The sequence below is a fragment of the Chiloscyllium punctatum genome, chromosome 12 (genome assembly GCF_047496795.1).
Source record: "Chiloscyllium punctatum isolate Juve2018m chromosome 12, sChiPun1.3, whole genome shotgun sequence".
Lineage (NCBI taxonomy): Eukaryota > Metazoa > Chordata > Chondrichthyes > Orectolobiformes > Hemiscylliidae > Chiloscyllium > Chiloscyllium punctatum.
In genome coordinates, this window is record NC_092750.1 from 103,509,077 (window position 1) to 103,529,564 (window position 20,488).

Here is a 20,488-nt window from a genome sequence, read left to right on the forward strand (position 1 = left end):
CATGAAAATATCCCTTTGAGCTGGCAGGTCAGTCACACGAAACGAAAACTTGATCCCTGGGAAAAGAGGGTGGCACCTCTTCAGGTTCAATAACTAAATGAAGACGGTCTTTTGGAATCTGGAATCCGGACGTGGGAATCATTGCTGAGCAGGGTATGTAGGAAGCGGAGGCAGAAATGTACGGAACAATTTCAGATATTCCTCTTAGACCACACACATTGGAGCAGAAATTAGGCCATTCAGCCCATCTGATAGTGTGGCACTCACTCAGTACTGACTCTCTTACAATGCTGGTATCCCCCAGACTGATGCGCTGACAGTGCAGCGCTCCTTCAGTAATGACCCTCTGACAGTGTGGCACTCCGTCAGTGCTGACCTTCTCACAATGCAGAGCTCCCTCAGTACTGACCTTCTCGAAGTGCAGCACTGCCCCCATATTGACCCTCTGAGATTGCGGCAATCCTTCATTACTGACCCACTGATAGTGCAGCACTCCCTCAGTAGTGACCCGCTGACAGTGCTGCGCTCCCTCAGTATTGACCCTCTGACAGAGCAGCATTTCCACAGGACTGACCCTCCGATAGTGCGGCACTCCCGCAGTGCTGACTCTGACAGTGCAGCCCTGCCTCAATTGGATCCTCTGACAGTGCAGCACTACCTCAGTACTGACCCTCTGACAGTGAAACACTTCCTCAGTACTGACCCTCTGACATTGCAGTGCTTCCTCCGTCCTGACCCTCTGACAGTGCATCCCTCCCTCAAACTGACCTTCTGACAGTGCAGCACTCCCTCTGTATTGACCGGCAGACAGTGGAGCACTCCTTCAGTAATGACCCCCTGACAGTGCAGTGCTTCCTCCGTCCTAACCCTCAGGCAATGCTGCGATCCCTCCATACTGATCCACTGACAGTGCAGCACTACCTCAGTTCTGACACTCTGACAGTGCAGCACACTCCCTCATAACTGACATGCTGACAGTGCAGCACTCCCTTGGTCCTGCACCCCTGACAGTGTGGCACTCCCTCGGTACTGACCCTCTGACAGTACAGCACACTCTCTGTACAAATCCTCTGACAAAGCAGCAGGCCCTCAGTATTGACATTCCGATAGTGCGGTGATCCTCTGACAGTGCCACACTTGCTCAGTGCTGAACCACTGACAGTGTAGCACACCCTCAGTACTGACCCTCTGGCAGTGCAGCACTCCCTCAGTAATGACCATCAGACAGTGCACCATTGACAGTGTCGCGCTCCTCAGTACAGATATTCTGGCAATGCAGCAGTCTCTCAATAATGACTGACCAACAGTGCGGTGACCCCTCAGTACTGACGCTCTGACAGCATGGCGATACCTTAGTACTGACTCTATGAGAATGAGCATTTCCTCAGTACTGACCCTCTGACAGTGCAGCACTCCCGCAGTACTGACTCTCTGACAGTGCAGCACTCCCTCAGTGCTGATCCTCTAACAGTGCAGCATCCTCTCCGCACTGACCCTCTGACATTGCAGTACATCCTCAGCACTGACACACTGACAGTGCAGCATTCCCTCAGTACTGACCCACTGACAGTGCAGCACTTCCTCAGTACTGACCCACTGACAGTGCAGCACTTCCTCAGTACTGACACTCTGACAGTGCAGCACTTCATCACTACTGACCCTCTGATAGTGCAGCTCTCCCTCAGTACTGACCCTCTGACAGTGCAGCGCTCCCTCAGTACTGACCATCAGACAGTGCAGCAAACCCGCAGTACTGACCCTCTGACAGTGCAGCACTCCCTCAGTGCAGATCCTCTAACAGTGCAGCATTCTCCCTGCATTGACCCTCTGACATTGCAGTACATCCTCAGTACTGATCTTCTGGCAGTGCAGCACTCCCTCATTAGTGACCCTCTGACAGTGCAGCACTCCCTCAGTACTGACCCTCTGACAGTGCAGCACTCCCTCAGTACTGACCCTCTCACAGTGCAACACTCCCTCAGTACTGACCCTCTGACAGTGCAGCACTCCCTCAGTGCTGATCCTCTAACAGTGCAGCACACTCTCCGCACTAACCCTCTGACATTGCAGTACATCCTCAGTACTGATCTTCTGAGAGTGCATCACTCCCTCAGTGGTGACCCTCTGACAGTGCAACGTTCCCTCAGTACTGACCCTGACATTTCAGTACATCCTCAGTACTAACCCTCTGGCAGTGCAGCACTCCCTCAGTAATGCCCCTCTGGCAGTGCAGCACTCCCTCAGTAATGACCATCAGACAGTGCACCATTGACAGTGTAGCGCTCCTCAGTACAGATATTCTGGCAATGCAGCAGTCTCTCAATACTGACTGACCAAGAGTGCGGTGATCCCTCAGTACTGACCCTCTCACAGTGCAACACTCCCTCAGTACTGACCCTCTGACAGTGCAGCACTCCCTCAGTGCTGATCCTCTAACAGTGCAGCACACTCTCCGCACTAACCCTCTGACATTGCAGTACATCCTCAGTACTGATCTTCTGAGAGTGCATCACTCCCTCAGTGGTGACCCTCTGACAGTGCAACGTTCCCTCAGTACTGACCCTGACATTTCAGTACATCCTCAGTACTAACCCTCTGGCAGTGCAGCACCCCCTCAGTAATGCCCCTCTGGCAGTGCAGCACTCCCTCAGTAATGACCATCAGACAGTGCACCATTGCCAGTGTAGCGCTCCTCAGTACAGATATTCTGGCAATGCAGCAGTCTCTCAATACTGACTGACCAAGAGTGCGGTGATCCCTCAGTACTGACCCTCTGACAGCATGGCGATACCGGAGTACTGACTCTATGAGAACGAGTATTTCCTCAGTACTGACCCTCTGACAGTGCAGCACTCCCTCAGTACTGACCCTATGGCAATGTAGCACTCCATCAGTACTGACACTCTGATAGTACAGCTCTCCCTCAGTACTGACCCCACTGACAGTGCAGCACTCCCTCAGTACTGATCCTCTGACAGTGCAGCACTCCCTCAGTACTGATCCTCTGATAGTGCAGCACTCCCTCAGTAGTGACCCTCTGACAGTGCAGCACTCCCTCATTTACTGATCCTCTGACATTGCAGTATATCCTCAGTCCTTTCCCTCTGACAGTGCAGCACTCCCACAGTACTGACGCTCTAACAGTGCAGCACTCCCTCAGTACTGACCCCACTGACAGTGCAGCACTCCCTCAGTACTGACCCTCTGACAGTTCAGCACTCCCGCAGTACTGACCCTCTGACAGTGCAGCACTCCCTCATTTACTGATCCTCTGACATTGCAGTATATCCTCAGTCCTTTCCCTCTGACAGTGCAGCACTCCCACAGTACTGACGCTCTAACAGTGCAGCACTCCCTCAGTACTGACCCCACTGACAGTGCAGCACTCCCTCAGTACTGACCCCACTGACAGTGCAGCACTCCCTCAGTACTGACCCTCTGACAGTGCAGCACTCTCTCCGCAATGACCCTCTAACATGGCAGTACATCCTCAGTAATGATCTTCTGACAGTGCAGCACTCCCTCAGTACTGACCCTCTGACAGTGCGACACTTCCTCAGGACTGACCCTCTGACATTGCAGTGCTTCCTCCGTCCTGACCCTCTGACAGTGCATCCTTCCCTCAAACTGACCTGTCAGTGCAGCACTCCCGCAGTACTGACCATCAGACAGTGCAGCACTCCCTCAGTGCTGATCCTCTAACACTGCAGCACTCTCTCCGCACTGACCCTCTAACATTGCAGTACATCTTCAGTACTGATTTTCTGATAGTGCAGCACTCCCTCAGTAGTGACCCTCTGACAGTGCAGTACTCCCTCAGTAGTGACCCACTGACAGTGCAGTACTCCCTCAGTACTGACCCTCTCACAATGCAACACTCCCTCAGGACTGACCCTCTGACATTGCAGTACATCCTCAGTACTGATCTTCTGACAGTGCAGCACTTCCTCAGTAATGACCATCAGACAGTGCACCATTGACAGTGTAGCGCTCCTCAGTACAGATATTCTGGCAATGCAGCAGTCTCTCAATACTGACTGACCAAGAGTGCGGTGATCCCGCAGTACTGACCCTCTGACAGCATGGCGATACCTTAGTACTGACTCTATGAGAATGAGCATTTCCTCAGTACTGACGCTCTGACAGTGCAGCACTCCCTCAGTACTGACCCTATGACAGTGCAGCACTCCATCAGTACCGACCCTCTGATAGTGCAGCTCTCCCTCAGTACTGACCCCACTGACAGTGCAGCACTCCCGCAGTACAGGCCCTCTGACAGTGCAGCACTCCCTCAGTGCTGATCCCCTAACACTGCAGCATCCTCTCGGCACTGACCCTCTAACATTGCAGGACATCCTCAGTTCTGATCTTCTGACAGTGCAGCACTCCCTCAGTAGTGACCTTCTGACAGTGCAGCACTCCCTCAGTAGTGGCCTATGACAGTGTAACACTCCATCAGTACTGACCCTCTGATAGTGCAGCTCTCCCTCAGTACTGACCCTACTGACAGTGCAGCACTCCCTCAGTACTGAACCTACTGACAGTGCAGCACTCCCTCAGTACTGACCATCAGACAGTGAAGCACTCCCTCAGTGCCGATCCTCTAACACTGCAGCACTCTCTCTGCACTGACCCTCTAACATTGCAGTACATCCTCAGTACTGATCTTCTGATAGTGCAGCACTCTCTCAGTAGTGACCCCCTGACAGTGCAGCACTCCCTCAGTAGTGACCCACTGACAGTGCAGTACTCCCTCAGTACTGACCCTCTCACAGTGCAACACTCCCTCAGTACTGACCCTCTGACATTTCAGCACTCCCTCAGTTCTGATCCTCTAACACTGCAGCACTCTCTCCGCACTAACCCTCTGACATTGCAGTACATCCTCAGTACTGATCTTCTCACAGTGCAGCACTCCCTCAGTAGTGACCCTCTGACAGTGCAGCACTCCCTCAGTACTGACCCTCTCACAGTGCAACGATCCCTCAGTACTGACCCTGACATTTCAGTACATCCTCAGTACTGACCCTCTGACAGTGCAGCACTCCCTCATTACTAACCCTCTGGCAGTGCAGCACCCCCTCAGTAATGACCATCAGACAGTGCACCATTGACAGTGTAGCGCTCCTCAGTACAGATATTCTGGCAATGCAGCAGTCTCTCAATACTGACTGACCAAGAGTGCGGTGATCCCTCAGTACTGACCCTCTGACAGCATGGCGATACCTTAGTACTGACTCTATGACAATGAGCATTTCCTCAGTACTGACCCTCTGACAGTGCAGCACTCCATCAGTACCGACCCTCTGATAGTGCAGCTCTCCCTCAGTACTGACCCCACTAACAGTGCAGCACTCCCGCAGTACTGACCCTCTGACAGTGCAGCACTCCCTCAGTGCTGATCCTCTAACACTGCAGCACTCTCTCCGCACTGACCCTCTATCATTGCAGTACATCCTCAGTACTGATCTTCTGATAGTGCAGCACTCCCTCAGTAGTGACCCTCTGACAGTGCAGCACTCCCTCATTTACTGATCCTCTGACAGTGCAGCACTCCCTCAGTCCTGACCCTTTGACAGTGCAGCACTCACTCAGTCCTGACCCTTTGACAGTGCAGCACTCCCTTAGTACTGACCCTCTGGCAGTGCGACACTTCCTCAGTACTGACCCTCTGACATTGGAGTGCTTCCTCCGTCCTGACCCTCTGACAGTGCATCCCTCCCTCAAACTGACCTTCTGACAGTGCAGCACTCCCTCAGTAATGACCCCCTGAGAGTGCAGTGCTTCCTCCATCCAAACCCTCAGGCAATGCTGCAATCCCTCCATACTGATCCACTGACAGTGCAGCACTCCCTCAGTTCTGACACTGACAGTGCAGGACTCCCTCATAACTGACATGCTGACAGTGCAGCACTCCCTTGGTCCTGCACCCCTGACAGTGTGGCACTCCCTCGGTACTGACCCTCTGACAGTACAGAACACTCTCTGTACAAATCATCTGGCAATGCAGCAGGCCCTCAGTATTGACATTTCGACAGTGCGGTGATCCTCTGACACTTCCAGACATGCTCAGTACTGAACCACTGACAGTGCAGCACACCCTCAGTACTGACCCTCTGGCAGTGCAGCACTCCCTCAGTAATGACCATCAGACAGTGCAGCGCTCCCTCAATACTAACCCTCTGACAGTGTGGCACTACCTCCGTACTGACCCTCCGACAGTGCAGCACTCCCTCAGTACTGACCCTCTGACAGTTCAGCACTTCCTCATTACTGACACTCTGATAGTGCACCACTCCCTCAGTAGTGACCCCTCTGACAGTACAGCACTTCCTCAGTACTGACTTTCTGACAGTGCAGCACTCCCTCATTACTGATCCTCTGACATTGCAGTATGTCGTCAGTACTGACCCACTGACAGTGCATCATTCCCTCATTACTGACACTCTGACAGTGTGGCACTACCTCCGTACTGACCCTCTCACAGTGCAAAACTCCCTCATTAGTGACCCTCTGACAGTGCAGCACTCCCTCAGTACTGACCATCAGACAGTGCAGCACACCCGCAGTACTGACCCTCTGAAAGTGCAGCACTCCCTCAGTGCAGATCCTCTAACAGTGCAGCATTCTCTCTGCATTGACCCTCTGACATTGCAGTACATCCTTAGTACTGATCTTCTGACAGTGCAGCACTCCCTCATTAGTGACCCTCTGACAGTGCAGCACTCCCTCAGTACTGACCCTCTGACAGTGTGGCACTCCCTCAGTACTGACCCTCTGACAGTGCAACACTCCCTCAGTATTGACCCTCTGACAGTGCAGCACTCCCTCAGTTCTGATCCTCTAACAGTGCAGCACTCTCTCCACACTAACCCTCTGACATTGCAGTACATCCTCAGTACTGATCTTCTGACAGTGCAGCACTCCCTCAGTACTGACCCTCTCACAGTGCAGTACTCCCTCAGTACTGACCCTCTCACAGTGCAACGATCCCTCAGTACTGACCCTGACATTTCAGTACATCCTCAGTACTGACCCTATGACAGTGCAGCACTCCCTCAGTACTAACCCTCTGGGAGTGCAGCACTCCCTCAGTACTGACCCTCTCACAGTGCGACACTCCCTCAGTACTGACCCTCTTACAGTGCAGCACTCTCTCAGTACTGGCCCTCTGACAGTGCGACACTCCCACAGTACTGTTCCTATGACACATCAGCACTCCCTCAGTACTCACCCTCTGACAGTGCAGCACTCCCTCAGTACTGACACTCTGACACCGTGGCATTGCACGTATACTGATCCTCCCACAGTGTGGGGCACCTTCATACTGAATTTCAGACAGTGCGGCGCATCCTCTGATCATTCAGTACTCCCTCACAACTGATGCTTTAAAAGTGCAAATGCCCTTTATCCCTGCGCCCCTGATGGTGCTGCGATCACTCAGTACTGACCTCTGACAGTGCAGCTCTCCCTCAGCACTGCTCCTTTGACACTGCAGCACTCCCTCAGAAATGACACTCTAACACAACACCAATCCCTCAGTACTGACCCTCTGACTCTGCAGCACTCTCTTTGGACTGACATTTCTACAGTGCAGCATTTCCTCAGTACTGACACTCATACAGTGTGGCATTCCCTCAGTATTGACCGTCCGACAATGTAGCACTCCCTCAATACAGATGCTCAAACAGTGTAGCACTCCCTCAGTACTGACCCTCCGACAGAGCGGAACTCCCTCAGTACTGACAGTGCGGCACTGCCTCATTCCTGCACTTCTGATAGTCCAGCACTCCCTCAGTACTGACCCTTTAGCAGTGTAGCACTCCCTCGGTACTGACCTTTTGGCAGTGCAGCACGCTCCCTGAACTGACCATCTGAAACCACACTCCCTCAGAACTGACACACTGATCGTGTAGCGCTCCCTCAGTAATGACCCTCTGAAACAACACTCCCTCAGAACTGACACACTGACCGTGTAGGGCTCCCTCAGTAATGAGCCTTTGACAGTACATCACTAACTCAGTACTGACCCTCTGGCAATGCAGCAGTCCACAGCGTTGTGCTCCCTCAGTACTAACCCCCTCACAGCGTGGTGCTCCTTCAGTTCTAACCCTTTCACAGTGCAGCGCTCCCTCAGTAGTAACCCTCTCACAGTGCGACACTCTGACAGCATGGCCATCCATTAGTACTGACCATCAGAGAGTGCACACTTCATCATTACTGACCCTCTCACTGCACACCAATACCTCTGTCCTGACTCTCTGACAATACAGCACTCCCTCCACACTGATCTTCTGACAATGCAGCACTCCCTCCACACTGATGCTTTGATAGTGATGCACTCCCTCAGTACTGACCCTCTGACAGTGTGGCTCAATCTCAGAACAAAACCTCTGGCAGTACATCACTCCCTCAGGTTTGATTCATTGACAGTGTAGTACTCCTTCAGTACTGACCCATTGACAGTGCAGCACTCCCTCAGTTACTGAACCTCTGCCTCGGTCCTGCACCTCTGATAGTCCAGCAGTGCCTCAGTACTGACCATCTAACAGTGTAGCACTCTCTCTGTACTGACCATCTGACAGTGCAGCACTCCCTCAGTACTGACCCTCTGGCAATGAGGCACTCCTCCAGTACTGATCCTCTGATGGTGCAGTGCTCTCTTAGTGCAGATCCACTGATAGTGTGGCTTGCCCTCTAGACTGAGCCTCTGACAGTGTGGTGCTCCCTCAGTACTGACTCTCTGATAATGCAGCTGCCCTCTGTACTGACCCTCTGACAGTGCAGCACTCTCTTGGTATTGACTCTCTGACAGTGCAGCACTCCCTCAGTACTGACCTTTTGATAATGCATGCTCCCTCAGTGCTGACAGTTTGACAGTGTAGTGCTCGCTCAGTACAGACCCTCTGATGGAGCAGTGTTCTCTGAGTACAGAGCCTCTGACAGTGTGGCATTACCTTTGGACTGAACTTCTGACAGTGTGGTGCTCCCTCAGTACTGACCCTTTGACAGTGTAGTACTCCTCAGAGATGGCCCTCTGGTAATGCAGCAGTCCCTCACTACTGACTGTCTGACAGTGCGGTGATCCCTCAGTACTGACCGTCTGGCAATGTAGCAGTCCCTCTGTACTGACTCTCTGACAGTGCAGTACTCCCTCAGTACTGACTCTCTGACAGTGCAGCACTCCCTCAGTACTAACCCTCTGAGTGCGCACTCCCTCAGTGTCTGACAGTGTAGTGCTCCAATCACCACCAGGACAGAACCCTACTGGTCCTCACCTACCACCCCACCAACCTCCATATACATCGCAGCATCCATCATCATTTCGGCCACCTCCAAACAGACCCCACCACCAGGGATATATTTCCCTCCACACCCCTATCAGCATTCTGGAAAGACCACTCCCTCCGCGACTCCCTCGTCAGGTTCACAACCCCACCAACACAACCCCCACTCACGGCACCTTCCCCTGCAACCGCAAGACTTGCAAAACTTGCGTCCACACCTCCCCCCTCACTTCCCTCCAAGGCCCCAAGGGATCCTTCCAGATCCACCACAAATTCACCTGCACCTCCACACACATCATTTACTGCCTCCGCTGCACCCGATGTGGCCTCCTTTATGTTGGGGAGATAGGCCGCCTACTTACAGAACGTTTCAGAGAACACCTCTGGGACTCCCGCACCAACCAACCCAACCGCCCCATGGCTGAACACTTTAACTCCGCCTCCCACTCCACCAAGGACATGCAGGTCCTTGGCCTCCTACATCGCCAGACCATAGCAACACAACGGCTGGAGGAAGAACGCCTCATCTTCCCCCTAGGAACCCTCCAACCACAAGGGATGAATGCAGATTTCTCCAGCTTCCTCATTTCCCCTCCCCCCACCTCATCTCAGTCCCAACCCTCGGACTCAGCACAACCTTCTTGACCTGCAATCTTCTTCCTGACCTCTCCGCCCCACCCCCACTCCGGCCTATCACCCTCACTTTAACCTCCTTCCCCCTATCGCATTCCCAATGCCCCTCCCCAAAGCCCTTCCTCCCTGACTTTTGTCTTGGCCTGCTTGGCACATTTTCCTCATTCCTGAAGAAGGGCTCATGCCTGAAACGTCGATTCCCCTGCTCCTTGGATGGTGCCTGACCTGCTGCGCTTTTCCAGCAACACATTTTTCAGCTCTGCTCTCTAGCATCTGCAGTCCTTACTTTCTCCTCCATGTTAGAGATTGAGCCAATAATGTTGGCATCACGAACCTGTTAGCTGAGGTAACTGCCCCCCCGCCCTCCCCCTTTATGGGGGAGGAATTCAATCCCTTTAATAGAGCAAGCTTGAGATTTCAACATTAAAAACAATCTGTACGGACGCGCTGGAGACCTGAAACATCAATGCAGAGATTGCTGAAGGAGCGAAGCATGTCCGGCAGCATCTCCGAAGGGAGAGGGAGAAAGAGACAGAGAGAGAGTTCTCCTTTCAATCCAGTGATTTCTGCGGGAAAGTTCCTTCAGATCAGACCGTTTTGAGGAAGGGTCACTTGAAATGTGAATTGTTCCTCTCTCTCTTCACCATTGCTGCCTGATCTGCTGAATTTCTCCAGCCATCTGTTTGCTTGAGAATTTGATCTGACCTGATCCAAGCGTCACTGAGTAATTCAGTCTGTGTTCAATGCCCCGAGGCTGCTTTTGCTGAATGTTGACAAACAGGTTTAAGGCTGTGTAAGGTATTGTATTCGGAGGGCGGGATACATGGGAGAACAGATACAGAACACAGGCACTTCACAAAGTTCCTTCTCAATTTAACTTTGCGATGTTAATTCAGACGGAACAGCTCAGACCTCACATTTCAGTTAATCAGACAAGGGGAGTATATATGTCATGGCAAAGACTTGTTGTCAAGATTGTACAGAACTGAACTTTAGTGACTATGTTTGTACGTAAAGTTTTTTTTGTGAATAAAGTCTCATTTTGAAATTGATATAAATATTTTTTTGAGGGGGATCAAGCATCTTGAGCTTATGGAGGCATTGCCCTTTTCCCTAATCTTTCTTAAATAAACACTAGACAAGTTAGATACTCCCCGGGTATAAACATCAAACGGTCATAAACGGGGAGGAGATGGTGTGATTGTCACGGGGGCTCAGTGTTGCCTCACCCCACCCGGGTTCGATTCCAGCCTCGGGCGACTGTCTGTGTGGAGTTGGCACATTCTCCCCATGTCAGCCTCCAGGTGCTCCAGTTCCATCCCACTGTCCAAGGCTGTGCAGGCTAGGTGGGCTAGCCAGAGGAAATGAAAGGATCCAGGGATGGGTGGGGGGATGGGGGGATGGGGAATGGGCTGCTCTGCTGAGGGTCAATGTGAACCTGATAAGCCGGATGGCCTGCTTCCACATTCTATGATCAATCCAGAGACTCAAATAATGTTCTGGGCCCTGGGCTCCAATCTTGGGGGTGGCTGTGGGTCATCACAGTGAGAACAGGTTTGGGGATGAACACGGTCCAAGGGGGTAACAGATTTGCTTTCTGAGGTGTTGAGGGCATGAATGTTTTGTCGAGGTTCTTTGGGGATAAACATACTGAGGAGATGCTTTCTGAGGTACTAGGGAGCACTATCTGGCGGTATAGGGTGCAGAAGGTGGAATGGTACAGAAACACTTACCTGATCATTTCCTCAGGGTCCCCAATGCACGCTGGTTTGGTCATCTGAGATGGAAGTCACTCCCCAGTTTAGAAGATTAGATCAACACTCAGTGAAAAATAACACAAACACATGCCTTAAACATGGATTGGAGGAAAACTGTTATGAATCTGTCATCACTTGCTGCTTGGACACGGTTTAGAAAAGCAGGCACCCAAACAGACCAATGCTGTCGATGGAAGGGATGCTGCACAGGAAGATCCAAGAAGTCATTTGCAGTTAATGTCTATCTCCCTGCAGAGGTCATCATCTGAGATCAGGTTTCAGTCCTGGGAGAAATCATCTCTCCATCAAAACTTCGTGTGTGTAAGGTTATATTGTGTATCCAAGAAAATAAAATCCTGCTGTTATTTCAGGTTGATTGGTCCTTGATTTTCAAAAAACTGGCAAAGACACAAATGTGAAAGTTTTTAAAAGCTGAAAAACTCACTTAACTGGGGTAAAGTGAATGCTGGAAAGCTCCCAAAAGAGGTTGGGATGGAAGGAACAAGCAACATTTTTTGAGAAGAGATAGTGCCATTCAGGTGCAGAGGTATTGTTGGAATGTCTATTCAGCATTAACTAAGTCATTTCAGGAGAGGAGGAAACAATTCCAGGTAGATCAAAAACACCTTGGAGATAGTTTCTCAACCAACCTGCTCAGTGATGGTAAGATATGCCTCTGGACCAGGTGGGACTTGAACCTGGATCTCCTAACTCAGAGGTAAACACGCTGCTACTGTCCATTTCTACCTTCCCCAAGCTGTACAAGAGAACTAACACTTGGCTGCAGACATCAATTAAAAACAGCCAGTGTGACAAGGTCGTCAAGAAGGAAGGAGTGCGAAACCAGAAATATACAGGCCAATCAGTCTGACGGTGGGGAAACTGTTGGAATGAATACTTAGGGACAGAATGTTTCTGCACTTGGAGCAGGCAGGGGTTAATCAAAAACAGTAGGTGTGGTTTTATTAAAGGAAGGTCATATCTGACCAACCTGATTGAATTTATCAAAGAGGTGGCCAGATGTGTAGGTGACAGCAATGCATTTGGTGTAGCCTGCTTGGAATTCAGTGGGGCTTTTGATAAGGTCCTGCATGAGACACTGATGGCAAAGACAAGAGCCTATGGCACCCAAGGAAATTTGGCAAATTGGATCCACAATGGGCTGAGTGGCAGGAAGCAGAGGGTGATGATTGAGATGTGCTTCTGTAACTGGAAGCTTGTGCCCAGTGGGATCTTGCAGAGGCCAGTATTGGGTCCTCGCAGTTTCTAGGTTTATTGAAATAACTTTCACTTGAACGTTGGAGGATTGATCAGTGAGTTCACGGATGATATGAAAACTAATGTGCTGGCAAACAGTGAGGAAGATAGAATTAGACAATAGGGGGACAAACATGGTAAGGGAATACATGATGAACTATAGGGCCCTGGGAAGCACTGAAGATCAGAGGGATCTTGTTGTGCCTGTCCACCAGTCACTTAAACACCGGGACAGGTGAAAAACTCGCCTTTCCTTGTTAAGCACAGAGTTTGAGCTGGGAAGTTCTGTCAGAACTGTCGAAAGCATTGGCTAGGGGACAGCTAGCTTGTTGTCTGCATTTCTGGAATCCACATTTAAGGAGGGATATGCGAGCACTCGAGACTTGGAAGGATGTTGTCTGAGCTGGAGAGTTTCAGTTATGCAGAGAGACTGGAAAGATTGGGTCATTTTCCTTAGACCAGAGAGATTGAGAGGGGAGTCACAGGTAGATAGGATAGTGGAGAAGGCTTTTTGTATGCTTTCCCTTATTGGTCAGAGTATTGAGTAAATGAGTTTGGAAGTCATGTTGTGGCTGTACAGGACATTGGTTATGCCACCTTTGGAGTATTGTGTGCAATTCTGCTCTGATTCCTGCAGAAAGGATGTTGTGAAATTTGAAAGGGTTAAAAAAAAATTGACAAGGATGTTGCCAGGGTTGGAGGGTTTGAACTACAGGGAGAGGCTGAATAGGCTGGAGATGTTTTCCCTGGAGTGTTGGAGGCTGAGGAGTGACCATCCAGACGTTTATAAACTCATGGAGACATGGATAGGGTAAATAGACAAGGTCTTTTCCCTGGGGTGTGGTTGTCCAGAACTAGACGGCATAGGTTTAGGGTGAGAGCGGAAAGATTTACAAGGTCCTAAGGGCCAACTTTTTCATGCAACAGGTAGTGCGTGTATGCAAGAGGAAGTGCAGGCCAGTACGTGGCTAGTAACATATAAAAGGTATCGGGAGGGGTATTAGAAAACTCCACCACCACCTGATGAAGGAGCAGCATTCCGCAAGTTAGTGGTTCCAAATAAACCAGTTGGACTATAACCTGGTGTTGTGTGTTTTTTAACTTGAATTGGAAGGGATTAGAGGGCCAAGTGTTGGTAAATGGGACTAGGTTAATTTCGGATATCTGGTCGGTATGGACGAGTTGGGCTGAAGGATCTGTTTGTTTGTTGTACATCTGTTTGACTCTATGACATCATTGAGATGTATAAAATAATGAGAGGTGTTGATTGGGTAGACAGTAAGGAAATATTCCCCTTGATGAAGGAACCAGTTAAGACAAATGCTGTAAAGACTGGAAGGAAGTGCAGATATTTAAGGTAAGGGGCAGGAGACTTAAAGGGAATGTCAGTGATAAAGTCATACAACACGGAAACAGACCTTTTGGTTCCCCCCAAGTCAAATGCTAATCATAATCCCACCACCTGCTCCTGACCCATATCCCTCCAATTCTTTCCCGTTTATCCAAATCTCTTTTAAACATTGGAACTGTACCTGCATCCATTAATTCCTCTGGAAGTTCATTCACACATGAACCACTCTCTGTGGAGAAAAAAAAGTTGTCCCTCATTTCCCTTTTAAATCTTTCTCCTCTCACTTTAAAAATATGTTCCCTAGTCCTGAAGTCTAGGGGGGGGAATAAGCTCCCTAGTCCAAGGGGAAAATTGCCTCACTATCCACCTTATGAACACCTCTCATTATTTTATACATCTCAACCATGTCATCGAGTAATAGAGACGTACAGCACAGAAACAGATCCTTCGACCCAACTCGTGCTGACCGGATATCCTAACTTACCCTAGTCCCATTTACCAGTACTTGGTCCATATCCCTCTAATCCCTTCCTCTTCATATACAAGCCCTGAACTCTATCACCCGAGGGAAAACACATCTGACCTTCACCTTATATATGACCCTTATTATATTGAAAACCTCTGTAAGGTCACCCCAAAACCTTCAAGCTCCTTTCCATATATCTCAAACCCTCCAGTCCTGGCAACATCTTGTAAATATTTTCTGAACAGATTAACAATACCCCTCCTCTAACAGGGAGACCAGAAGTGGACACGGTATTCCAGAAGAGGCCTGTACAACCTCAACATGATGTCCTAACTCCTATACTCATGGTCTGTGTAATGAAGGAAAAAGGCCTTCACCCAGAGGGTGGTGAGAAACTGAATTCAATGCCGGAAGTGTATTGCAGACTGAAGCTCTCAAATCATTGAAGAAGTATTCAGAAGTGCACTTGCAATGCCAAGACATACAAGGTGATGGGTCTTGAAGGAGAACCTTTGCTGGTGTTTTTGAATCTGTAGTCTGTACTGCTTGCCCGAAACGTCAATATTCCTGCTCCTCGGATGCTGCCTGAGTTGCTGGGCTTTTCCAGCACCACACTAATCTAGACTCTGGTTTCCAGCATCTGCAGTCCTTGTTTTTACCTTATACAAGGTGATGGGCTGAGGGCTGAGAAATGAAGTTACCATAGTTTGAAGGTGGTTTTTGACTGGTACAGAATCAATGGGTTGAAGGGACTTGTTCTGCACTGTAGTCTGCTGCGATTCGAAAAAAAAGGACAATGAAGAGACTTTCATTGAGGTGTTGGCACTAACAATTGTCAATGTGGAAGTGCCACAAGATTGGGATTTATTCTGACACACTGTCAGACCTGAATTTGAACTCTGTTCTCACTCTCTGCAGATGCTTCTGGACCTGCTACATTTCTTCAGCACTCAGCGTTTATTTGTGGTTACAGAGAGGATCTGAGGCTGTAGAGGTGAAATCTGATGGGGTGTGAGATATGGGAAGGCAAAGCAGACACTTCCTGATTGAAAATTAAAACTCAAATATAGAATTGTGAGGCTGTTAATGTATATTTTGTTCCACACATCCAGACAACACAAGTTTCAGTACAACAGCAGATACTTTATTATCGGAGTGCAGCGTGAGATTCTCAATGTCCCCGAAAGGAGTCGTGTGTCTACTTGTGGTGACACTTCTCCACTAATCTCTGCTCTACACACAAAGGCAGTACTTTTTATGGGAATAATACAAAAGGTCTCTCAGCCACATGGTTGATTGTCGTTACATTGCTTAAGGCCCGGTGAATGTCGATGTCCTGCGATAATGAGTGAATGGATTACAGAGTCTGATTATCGTATTCTTCATGATCATGTGTCAATGGGAAGAGATTCAAACTGAAGGGTTTTGCCTGTTTTCAATTGGGAATTCACAGCCCAATGCTAATACGGAGAGAAAGCAAGATAATGGGAGCAGGAGGCAGTTTAACAGGGTTGGGGCCAAGGCTACCAATCTTGGCTGGGGAGGACAAATCCCTTGACCTGAGGCTGTAGAGGAATCCACATGTGTGGCTGCAATGGATTCCTTCTCGAAGATTCAGTTATCCGACTGAGATGTTCGGTCTATTCTGGAATTGATACTGGAGTGAGTCTGTTTCACAGTGGAATGTTTAACTCTTGAGTGCCCAGTATGCATGGAAAGAGAATTAAAACATGGAACTGATCCCTTTCTGGCTTTATAACGTCCTCACCAGAGTCAGTGACAGCAAACTCCTCCTGTCTGATATAAACCAGCCCCTCACTCACTGACACCAATCGCCCCCTGTCGAATATAAACCATCCCACAGGCACAAATCTCCCCATGTCTGATTTCACCCTGCCCCACAGACAGTGACAACATTTTCCTCCAGTCTGATATGATCCGGCCCCATATTCCCTGACACCGATCTCACCCTGTCTGATATAAACCAGACCGACAGTCCCTAAGTCTAATCTCCCCTTGTTTGATATTAACCAGCCCCAATCTCCCCCGTCTGATATAAACCGGACCCACAGTCCCTGACACCAATCTCCCCTTGTCTGATATAAACCAGTGTCACAGTCACGGACACCAATCTCCCCCTATCTGATATAAACCAGCCCCACAGTCACTGACACCAATCTCCCCTTGTCAGATATAAACCACACCCACAGGTATTGAGACCAATCTCCCCATGTCTGATATAAACCATACCCACAGCCCCTGACACCAATCTCCCCTTGTCTGATATAAACCACACCCAAAGTCCCTGACACCAATCTCCCCATGCCTTATATTAACCGGACCCACAGACCCTGACACTAATATCCCCCTGTCTGATATAAATCAGCCCCACAGACACTGACACCAATCTCCCCCTGTCTGACATAAGCCATACCCACAGCCACTGACACCAATCTCCCCTGGTCTAACATAAACAAGCCCCACAGTCATTGACACCTATCTCGCCGTATCTGATATAAACCAGAACCATAGTCAGTGAAACCAATCTCCCTCTGTCTGATATAAACCAGCCCCTCTGTCACTGACACCAATATCCTCCTGTCTGGTATAAACCAGCTCCACAGACACTGACACCAATCTCCCCCTGTCTGACATAAACCAGCTGTACAGTCACAGACGCGAATCTCCCCCTGTCTGATATAAACCAGTCCCACAATCTTGCCATCTTGTCAGCAACCCCATTGTGTGTGCTTTCTGCACAGAGGAATCGGGTTGTTACAATCCATATGTACAACCCTTACGTTCCAGCAGCTGATGTCCTGACCTTTCTGGGAAGGTGCGCCCAAGTTGAGGAAGAAGACACTGATGTGATCGACCCCTTTTGGATCTGGACCAGTAAGCGGCAGGTCAGGGTAACTCTGAGGGCCGATGATAGTGGGAACATCCGCCACCCACCCTCGAGCTTCGCAATTGGAGGGAGCAGAGACTACCTGACATATACAGAGCAGCCGAAAGTGTGCCAAACCTGCGGGAAGTCGGGACACGTGGCGGCGGATTGCAAAGTGACCAACTGCAGGAACTGCAAACAGGAGGGTCACTTGACTAAGGACTGCCAGGAAGAAAAGAGCTGCAACCTGTGCGGAGAGCTGGGCCACATGTACAAGACCTGCCCAAGACGTGGGGGCCCCACTTACGCACAGATGGCTGGAGGTGGCGATGTGAGCCGTGGACCGCCAAAGACCAGTAAGATCCACCCGGAGAGCAAGGAAACGGAGTCTGGTGGCACCCAGAAAAAAGAACAGGCCGGAGTGGAGGAGGCGGCAGCCAGCGGGGAGACACAGCAGCTGATCCTAGCTCTAGACGGGCAGATGGAAGAAATGGAGAAGGAGGAGGTAATCAAGCAGGCGGAGGAGTTGATACCTGTTAAAAACAGGAAGAGGAAATCTTGCCAGGCCCCCAAAGCCTCCCAGCAAAGGGGGAAAAGACAGCTGCACGAGGGAGGAACAGTCAGCTCTTCGGAGGGGGAAGATGGACGCACAGAAGGCCATCACCACCAGAAGAAGAGACAGAGCGCTGTCGGTAAAGAGGAGGGCATTTCCTCCCAACCAGGAAACAACGGACCCCCCGAAGTCCACCCTGCACCCAGTGAGAACCAGGAGGTACCCACTGCCCCACAAATACAGGCAACCGAGAGCTGTGATCCTCTGACAGTCCAATTGTCAGACACAGAACTGGACAGTGAGGACGCTCACCCAGGCTCAATGACACCAGAGCGGGTAAATGACCCCAGTGAGAAGCTGGATAGCTATCTCAGCCCAGCGAAGGTCCATCAGTTCGTGCTTACCTTGGGGATGTACACAGCCACCCCAGAGACAGGAGAGTCAAATGGACAATGGTAACCCCATAAACTGGGGGTTAAAGAAGTTTCATTTGCTTTCATATAACAGGGCACCCACTCAGTAGGTGGGTTCCGCTGAAGCCACAGCCAAATACCAAGAGACTGGACAGTTAATACAGGTAACTGTTAATAGGATAACTGCGAATTAGATTAATTCAATTTGCTCGTTGTAATGTTAAGACATGCAATGTATATAACTATGAACGACATGGAAAATTGTACAACTACCAAAGATTTATTTACATGAATAAAGTATATTTTGAAAATAGAAAAATATATAAAACCAACTCCACAGTCACTGACACCAATCTCCCCTTGTCAGATATAATCCAGACCCACTGTCACTGACCCCAATCTCCCCCTGTCCAATATAAACCAGCCCCACAGTCACTGACACCAATCTCCCCCTGTCTGATATAAGCCATACCCACAGCCCCTGACACCAATCTCCCCTGGTCTGATATAAAGAAGACCCAGAGTCATTGACAACAATGTCACCCAGTCTGAAATAAACCAGCTTCACAGTCACTGAAGCCAATCTCCCCCAGTCTGATATAAACCAACTCCACAGTCACTGACACCAATATCCTCCTGTCTGATATAAACCAGCACCACAGTCACTGACACCAATCTCCCCTTGTCTGATGTAATCAAGACCCACAGTCACTGACACCAATCTCCCTCTGTCGGATATAAATCAGACCCAAAGTCGCTGACACAAATCTCGCCCTGTCTGATATAAACCAGTCCCACAGTCACTGACACCAATCTTGCCCTGTCTGATATAAACCAGAACCACAGTGAGTGACACCAATCTCCCCCAGTCTGATAATGACCAGCCCCAGTTACTGAAAACCAATCTCCCCCTGTCTGATATAAACCAGCACCACAGTCATTGACAACAATCTCACCCTGTCTGATATAAACCAGATACACAGTCACTTACAACAATCTCCCCCTGTCGGACATAAATCAGCCCCAAAGTCACTGACACCAAGCTCCCCTGTCTGACATAAACCAGTCACACAGTCACTGACACCAATCTTGCCCTGTCTGATATAAACCAGAACCTCAGTCACTGACACCAATCTCCCCCAGTCTGATATAAACCAGACCCACAGTCACTGACACCAATATCCTCCTGTCAGATATAAACCAGCACCACAGTCACTGACACCAATCTCCCCTTTACTGATATTATCCAGACTCTCAGTCACTGACACTAAACTCACTCTGTCTAATATAAACCACACCCACACTCACTGACACCAATCACCCCTTCTCTGATAAAATCCAGACCAACAGTCACTGACAGCAATCTCCCCCTGTCTGATATAAACCAGCTCCACAGTCACTGACACCAATATCCTCCTGTCTGACATAAACCAGAACCACAGTCACTGACACCAATCTTCTCTTGTCTGATAAATTCCAGACCCACGGTCACTGACACCAATCTCCCCCTGTCTGATATAAATCAGCCCCACAGTCACTGACACCAATCTCCCCCAGTCTAATATAAGACATACCCACAGCCACGGACACCAATCTCCCCTGGTCTAATATAAACAAGCCCCACAGTCACTGACACCTATCTCGCCATTTCTGATATAAACCAGAACTATAGTCAGTGAAACCAATCACCCTCTGTCTGATATAAACCAGCCCCTCAGTCACTGACACCAATATCCTCCTGTCTGATATAAACCAGTACCACAGTCACTGACACCAATCTTCCCTTATCTGATATATTCCAGACCCACAGTCACTGACGCCAATCTCCCCCTGTCTGATATAAACCAGCTCCGCAGTCACTGACACCACTCTCACCCTGTCTGA